Source organism: Schistocerca nitens, chromosome 3 (genome assembly GCF_023898315.1).
Source record: "Schistocerca nitens isolate TAMUIC-IGC-003100 chromosome 3, iqSchNite1.1, whole genome shotgun sequence".
NCBI classification, from domain to species: Eukaryota; Metazoa; Arthropoda; class Insecta; order Orthoptera; family Acrididae; genus Schistocerca; species Schistocerca nitens.
In genome coordinates this window covers 387,689,553-387,698,743 of record NC_064616.1, presented here as the reverse complement: position 1 = coordinate 387,698,743, position 9,191 = coordinate 387,689,553, and positions in this window count along the sequence as shown.

The following is a 9,191-nucleotide window of genomic DNA, read 5'->3' as shown; positions in this document are numbered from 1 at the left end:
TAGCAGCAACAGCGGCAGGAGTAATAGTAGTAGTAGTAGTAGTAGTAGTAACAGTACAGTAGCAGTGGTAGTAGTAGTCGTGGTGGTGGTGGTGGTGGTGGTGGTGGTGGCGGCGGTGGTAGTAGTAGTAGTAGTAATTGTTGTTGTTGTTGTCCTCGATGTTGTTGTTGTTGCTGCTGCTGCTGCTGCTGTCGTCGTCTTCATTTCGAAAACTAGTATGATGTAGTGTTCCAGGCCTGTCTATATTATGCAAGTCGCTACATAACTATTGAAACCCATAGCCACTTCAACCTGCCACTGTGATCAAGCATGGGTCTCTCTCTATAATTTTTACCACTCAAAATTCCCTACATAACCAAATTAACTATATCTTGATATCTCAGAATGTATCCTATCAACCTATCCCTTCGTTTGCTCAAATTGTGCCATAAATTTCTTTTCTCCCCAATATGATTCAGTACCTCTTCTTTATTTATCCGCTGCAAGCATCACGTATTCAACATTCTTGTACAGCACTTATTTCGTTAGGTTCTATTTTCATCTTGTCTCTAATCCTTATAACCTATGTTTAACTCCCGTACAAGGCTAAATTCAGTGCAAGTACTTCCAGAAAAGACTTCTCAACACATTTATACTAGGTGTTACCTTCTTTTCTGTGAAATATTTTCTTGCTGTTACCAGTCTATATTTTATATCCTCTTTACTTCTGTAGTCATCAGTTTGTAATATTTGTAGGTGACTGGCCCTTGCAGGAAACTTAATGTGGTGAAATATGGCCAAAACAGAACTTGTCAACACACTGCGTCACGATGCATCGTGATCACGTGCTGGGTGCATCGGTGAGACGCGAAAGTACAGAGAAGGTGCATGAGTGACGCGTGATACGACAGAGAAATACGATTTCTTGTCTCCCATTGACTGACCTCAGGTTAATACAGTAAACCAGAAAATCAAGAACAGCGCCAGGTTCGTGGTGTCACTTCTGTATTAGTAGGTGAGTTTATCAGTTCAGTCTTGTCTTTGACATGTACGTAGTGTGGCATTACGTTTTTAATTCATGTGTAATCATGTCTCACATTGCACCATGGCAATAAATTATTCTGGAAACCCTAAATATTACGAAATCACTCAGCAGATTTAGAGACTCCTCGATCTTCATTACAGTCACGACAGGTGTAATCAACAGACCTACGACCATGTGAGATCTTTTACAAGAGGGATACAGCTGTTAAAGACGCAAGGTGAGTGGACAGAACTTCCTCGACATGTGCCTGAAGGGGACAAGTGCAACTGAAATGCAACTCCCAGGTGAACTATTAGGCTGTAACAACCAGTTCATATTGTCACATTTTCGAAAATAATTTCGAGTGGAGAAATAGCAAGTTCCTTTGCTGCCTACATAGCAAAACTAGTCTACCATCTTTAGCATCTCATTTGATAACCTATTTCCCTCATCACTAACTACACTGCAATACCTTTGTTTTAATTTTGTTGATACAACCTCGGTTCGAGGTACAGTTCATTCTATTCAGTGTACCTTCGAAGTTCTATGTCATCTTTGACAGCGACTTACAAAATAATCAGCAAATTTTAAACACCTTATTTCTTTCGCTGAACTTTAATTGCCTTTCCAAATTTCTTCTTTGTTTCCTTCGCTGTTTCTTCAGTGTACAGACGGAATAATATGGGGGGGGGGAAGGGGGGGGGATTTCATGTCCAACTATTAAAACTGCAGCTTGGTTTCTATACAAGTTGAAGATTTTCTCTCTAATAAATTTAAATTTCCGAAGAGTGTGTTGTAGTCCACATTGTCAAAAACATGTACTAAATCTACTAAACATATAAACGTGGGTTTGCCTTTCTTCAAACCCATCATGTACACTCCTGGAAATTGAAATAAGAACACCGTGAATTCATTGTCCCAGGAAGGGGAAACTTTATTGACACATTCCTGGGGTCAGATACATCACATGATCACACTGACAGAACCACAGGCACATAGACACAGGCAACAGAGCATGCACAATGTCGGCACTAGTACAGTATATATCCACCTTTCGCAGCAATGCAGGCTGCTATTCTCCCATGGAGACGATCGTAGAGATGCTGGATGTAGTCCTGTGGAACGGCTTGCCATGCCATTTCCACCTGGCGCCTCAGTTGGACCAGCGTTCGTGCTGGACGTGCAGACCGCGTGAGACGACGCTTCATCCAGTCCCAAACATGCTCAATGGGGGACAGATCCGGAGATCTTGCTGGCCAGGGTAGTTGACTCCTTCTAGAGCACGTTGGGTGGCACGGGATACATGCGGACGTGCATTGTCCTGTTGGAACAGCAAGTTCCCTTGCCGGTCTAGGAATGGTAGAACGATGGGTTCGATGACGGTTTGGATGTACCGTGCACTATTCAGTGTCCCCTCGACGATCACCAGTGGTGTACGGCCAGTGTAGGAGATCGCTCCCCACACCATGATGCCGGGTGTTGGCCCTGTGTGCCTCGGTCGTATGCAGTCCTGATTGTGGCGCTCACCTGCACAGCGCCAAACACGCATACGACCATCATTGGCACCAAGGCAGAAGCGACTCTCATCGCTGAAGACGACACGTCTCCATTCGTCCCTCCATTCACGCCTGTCGCGACACCACTGGAGGCGGGCTGCACGATGTTGGGGCGTGAGCGGAAGACGGCCTAACGGTGTGCGGGACCGTAGCCCAGCTTCATGGAGACGGTTGCGAATGGTCCTCGCCGATACCCCAGGAGCAACAGTGTCCCTAATTTGCTGGGAAGTGGCGGTGCGGTCCCCTACGGCACTGCGTAGGATCCTACGGTCTTGGCGTGCATCCGTGCGTCGCTGCGGTCCGGTCCCAGGTCGACGGGCACGTGCACCTTCCGCCGACCACTGGCGACAACATCGATGTACTGTGGAGACCTCACGCCCCACGTGTTGAGCAATTCGGCGGTACGTCCACCCGGCCTCCCGCATGCCCACTATACGCCCTCGCTCGAAGTCCGTCAACTGCACATACGGTTCACGTCCACGCTGTCGCGGCATGCTACCAGTGTTAAAGACTACGATGGAGCTCCGTATGCCACGGCAAACTGGCTGACACTGACGGCGGCGGTGCACAAATGCTGCGCAGCTAGCGCCATTCGACGGCCAACACCGCGGTTCCTGGTGTGTCCGCTGTGCCGTGCATGTGATCATTGCTTGTACAGCCCTCTCGCAGTGTCCGGAGCAAGTATGGTGGGTCTGACACACCGGTGTCAATGTGTTCTTTTTTCCATTTCCAGGAGTGTATGTTAAGTCTTATGAGTTTTTACATTTCTCCGGAACTGCAACTAACCATCCCTCAGGTCGGCTTCTACCAGTCATTGTAATAATTGTAAATATTAGTATTTTACAACCATGACTTATTAAATTGACGGTTCGGCAATACATGTGTCCACATGCGCCTCCTTTGGTATTGGGTTTATCTTTAAGTGTGGGCTCGTTTCACTTATCTCATATTCCTGGATACCAGGTGGAACAATCTCGCCGTGAGTCTTGAGCGTGATTGAAGATATATTCGTAGTAATATTATGGAAAGAAATGTAAAAGCTCTGAAGGCGCCCTCACACATTCAATAATATTGTGAAGCTGTCAATACATTGACTGTCTAAGAGCGGGTATCGACGAAATTTCAAAGTTGTTCCTATTCTCTCGTCTATTGCTATTGCCTCTCTCATTAAAGTATTTTGCTTCTCCACCTTATGCCGTACCGAAATAAGTAGCTTTGTCATCCGATGCAGGACTCATCTGAAAACAGTTTACGAAATCTTTCGGGTCATTATTTTATATTGTTTCTTAGCAGCAATAGCTAGTATAATTGCGGCACACGTTTTCTTTTGGATGTATAGCAGCTTAACCTTGCAAAATCGTATTGCCAGCTCGTAATAGTTTTAATGGTGTTATAACGATTATGCTTCATTCAGGAAAAAACGTATTTATTTTCGATGGTTAAGTGTGGCGCATTGTTGTGGCGTATAAGCCAAGCACTGCTGTGTTGCTTGTAGAGTAGACCAACAACATACGGAAACGCTTCAGAGATCCTGCTGATTGATGGAGACAGCAACGAGCTCGATTTCAATGTTTGAAGTAAAAATGTCTTCACTATTAAAATGGAATGAAATTCGGTAAATACGATAGAGACAATGAAGACAATGTAAATGTAAGAAATGACACAAGTTTACGAGTACGACGTCACCTGAAAAAATATGTGTGGAATGCAGCCAGGGAAAGTAAATCGAACAGACAACAGCCGGCTTCGTCGTAGCGATGCATGCAGAACGGCGGAAGAAATTGGGTAGCTCTGGTGGAGGCGAGACGTGTCGTAGTGGTAGTGGATGGCGGAAGTGTAGGCGTAGTAGTGCAAACTTTTCTTTGCAGTTAAGGCCTTTGTACATGAGATTTGAGCATAAGTGTGGGGGTGCAATTGTGCATACACTCAGGGCCGGCTGTCCACATAGGCAAACTAAGCAATGGCGTAGGACGCTCGAATATAGGGCGCGGCGTTTAAAGCCACGTCGACACTTCCGCGCCACGAACCCCGAGCGGTGCGCGAGCCGCACACGAACCTCCGGCGATCCACAGGAAACCCACGAACATACAAGTATTCAGTTTGCAGTCAAGCTGTAAACATGTCTAAGCGACGGGAAAATCTCGGGATTATGGTGATGAGTGGTGCGGCATTATTAATGACTGAATGACAAGTTTGTCGAAAAACAAAACGAAACGTCGACGTTGGGGGCACACTGACTTTAAGTTCTAAGTTCTAGGGGACTGATGACCATAGATGTTAAGTCCCATAGTGCTCAGAGCCATTTGAACACTGACTTTATAAAAAAAAATACAGAACTCATGATGGATTTGAAGTCACAACAAATAAGTGGTCAATATAAAATTTTCTGTCGAATGTCACCTTCTGACTTTGAAAATCTGCAGCAGAAGATTGGACCGCAGATTTCGAAAGAGGACACTAATTTCCGCAAGGCAATTTCCGCTCAAGACAGGTGAGCATTAATATTTGTTGTAAATAATTTGTTTCCTCCTTGTTAATAATTCGCTGTGTATTTGTCGTAAGATCCTGACCAAATAAGCAATGGTGGGTGTGGATATAAAAAATTGACTGATCTACTATTTCTGTTATACAGGATGTTACAAAAAGGTATGGCCAAACTTTCAGGAAACATTCCTCACACACAAAGAAAGAAAATATGTTATGTGGACATGTGTCCGGAAATGCTTACTTTCCATGTTAGAGCTCATTTTATTACTTCTCTTCAAATCACATTAATCATGGAATGGAAACACACAGCAACAGAACGTACCAGCGTGACTTCAAACACTTTGTTACAGAAAATGTTCAAAATGTCCTCCGTTAGCGAGGATACATGCATCCACCCTACGTCGCATGGAATCCCTGATGCGCTGATGCAGCCCTGGAGAATGGCGTATTGTATCACAGCCGTCCACAATACGAGCACGAAGAGTCTCTACATTTGGTACCGGGGTTCTGTAGACAAGAGCTTTCAAATGCCCCCATAAATGAAAGTCAAGAAGGTTGAGGTCAGGAGAGCGTGGAGGCCATGGAATTGGTCCGCCTCTACCAATCCATCGGTCACCGAATCTGTTGTTGAGAAGCGTACGAACACTTCGACTGAAATGTGCAGGAGCTTCATCGAGCATGAACCACATGTTGTGTCGTACTTGTAAAGGCACACTTTCTAGCAGCACAGGTAGATTATCCCGTATGAAATCATGATAACGTGCTCCATTGAGCGTAGGTGGAAGAACATGGGGCCCAATCAAGACATCACCAACGATGCCTCCCCAAACGTTCACAGAAAATCTGTGTTGATGACGTGAAGTCAACATTTTCTTCCTTCAATTGGGCCAACTGGCGGTGAATCGACGAAATACAGTACATACTGACGAAACTAAAATGATCTCTAACATGGAAATTAAGCGTTTCGGGACACATGTCCACATAACATCTTCTCTTTATTTTTGTCTGAGGAATGTTTCCTGAAAGTTTGGCCGTACCTTTTTGTAACACCCTATATATATATATATATATATATATATATATATATATATATATATATATATATATATATACTCCTGGAAATGGAAAAAAGAACACATTGACACCGGTGTGTCAGACCCACCATACTTGCTCCGGACACTGCGAGAGGGCTGTACAAGCAATGATCACACGCACGGCACAGCGGACACACCAGGAACCGCGGTGTTGGCCGTCGAATGGCGCTAGCTGCGCAGCATTTGTGCACCGCCGCCGTCAGTGTCAGCCAGTTTGCCGTGGCATACGGAGCTCCATCGCAGTCTTTAACACTGGTAGCATGCCGCGACAGCGTGGACGTGAACCGTATGTGCAGCTGACGGACTTTGAGCGAGGGCGTATAGTGGGCATGCGGGAGGCCGGGTGGACGTACCGCCGAATTGCTCAACACGTGGGGCGTGAGGTCTCCACAGTACATCGATGTTGTCGCCAGTGGTCGGCGGAAGGTGCACGTGCCCGTCGACCTGGGACCGGACCGCAGCGACGCACGGATGCACGCCAAGACCGTAGGATCCTACGCAGTGCCGTAGGGGACCGCACCGCCACTTCCCAGCAAATTAGGGACACTGTTGCTCCTGGGGTATCGGCGAGGACCATTCGCAACCGTCTCCATGAAGCTGGGCTACGGTCCCGCACACCGTTAGGCCGTCTTCCGCTCACGCCCCAACATCGTGCAGCCCGCCTCCAGTGGTGTCGCGACAGGCGTGAATGGAGGGACGAATGGAGACGTGTCGTCTTCAGCGATGAGAGTCGCTTCTGCCTTGGTGCCAATGATGGTCGTATGCGTGTTTGGCGCTGTGCAGGTGAGCGCCACAATCAGGACTGCATACGACCGAGGCACACAGGGCCAACACCCGGCATCATGGTGTGGGGAGCGATCTCCTACACTGGCCGTACACCACTGGTGATCGTCGAGGGGACACTGAATAGTGCACGGTACATCCAAACCGTCATCGAACCCATCGTTCTACCATTCCTAGACCGGCAAGGGAACTTGCTGTTCCAACAGGACGATGCACGTCCGCATGTATCCCGTGCCACCCAACGTGCTCTAGAAGGTGTAAGTCAACTACCCTGGCCAGCAAGATCTCCGGATCTGTCCCCCATTGAGCATGTTTGGGACTGGATGAAGCGTCGTCTCACGCGGTCTGCACGTCCAGCACGAACGCTGGTCCAACTGAGGCGCCAGGTGGAAATGGCATGGCAAGCCGTTCCACAGGACTACATCCAGCATCTCTACGATCGTCTCCATGGGAGAATAGCAGCCTGCATTGCTGCGAAAGGTGGATATACACTGTACTAGTGCCCACATTGTGCATGCTCTGTTGCCTGTGTCTATGTGCCTGTGGTTCTGTCAGTGTGATCATGTGATGTATCTGACCCCAGGAATGTGTCAATAAAGTTTCCCCTTCCTGGGACAATGAATTCACGGTGTTCTTATTTCAATTTCCAGGAGTGTATATATATATATATATATATATATATATATATATATATATATATATATATATATATATATATTCTTTTTCATTAAATAAAGGTAAATAAAATCAACATGGTTAATTCTTCCAGGTTAGCAGTAACACTTCGATTTTTTGCCACGGGAGATTCATTTACTAGCCTGCAGTATACTTTCAGGATTTCTAAGCAATCTATTGCACTAATGAAGCCTCAAGTCTGTGCAGCATTCGTCCATGATTTACAAGGATATATCAAGGTAATATATTAACACCGCAGCCGGCCGCGGTGGTCTAGCGGTTCTAGGCGCTCAGTCAAGAACCGCGCGACTGCTACGGTCGCAGGTTCGAATCCTGCCTCGGGCATGGATGTGTGTGATGTCCTTAGGTTAGTTAGGTTTAAGTAGTTCTAAGTTCTAGGGGACTTATGACCACAGATGTTGAGTCCCATAGTGCTCAGAGCCATTTGAACCATTTTTTTTTTATTAACATCGCTGTTTAACTCTATTTGGAAGTTGTTTTATTTTTTTATATATTTTTATAACTACAAAATTAAACGCATTTTACACTAAATCATCAAAATCCATTAAACTAAAGTTATGTTACACAAAATCCGAAAACTGTTCTGAAGTTATTGATGCAGCAGGAGATGGTTGAGAAGAGATAGACGTCAAGGAATCAGATGGCGATTGTACGGGAGCAGGTACTGGTTGCAAAGTGTGCAAAACGTATTGTTGAGAATGTGTGGGGTGATATACACTTTCTGGAGGAATTTGCCAGTTGTTGGAATGCTAACCACTTGGAGCAGCCCAATCAAAAAACCCTTTATCCGGTTTCACAAGTACGTCAAACACGGCATGCTGTACCGATTTCTGCGTTTCAGGCGAATATTTCTTCACTTTTGCAGCGACGTACGTAAAAAAGGCTCTTTCTCCAATTTCTCTGCAGCAGTTTGTAAAATCTCAACGCACTCCTCATCACTGAGTCGTTACATCAGTTCGCTTACGCTTAGTAGGTCTGGCAGCAGATGTTGACCTCGCTGGCTCTTGTTGGCTGTATTTAGAAATGTTGAGTCCTGACTCGATGTCATCTTCAGTTCTAATAATCTCATCCATCTCCTGTAAATTACAAGTAATAATCAATAGTAACCAATATTAATTATGTATTACTGGTATTACGTGACTAACATAAAAATAGGAGCCTATTAAAAAACATTAAGTCGTGTCGTTCGCCTCAGACCAATAACGTAGTAGTTTTCCAGTCACCAAAACAATTATCAGTCCTGTTTTACGAATATAATATATAAACTCAAACCCCCCATGGTTAAAAGTTTAAGTATGATTTCTGTTTAGCTACCTGCGACACCTGCAGCTTGGAAGGAAGTAAGCAATATATTTGAAACACGATGGAACCTGCCTCACTGTGTTGGCGCTCTGGACGGGAAACATGTTGTTTTGCAAGCTGCAATGAACTCGGGTACAGAGTACTTCAATTATAAATCCAGCTTCAGTATTGTGCTTTTTGCATTAGTGGACGGAAATTGTAACTTTATGTTTGCTGACGTGGGATGCTAAGGAAGAATTTCGGATGGAGGAATTTTTCAAGGGAGCAAGC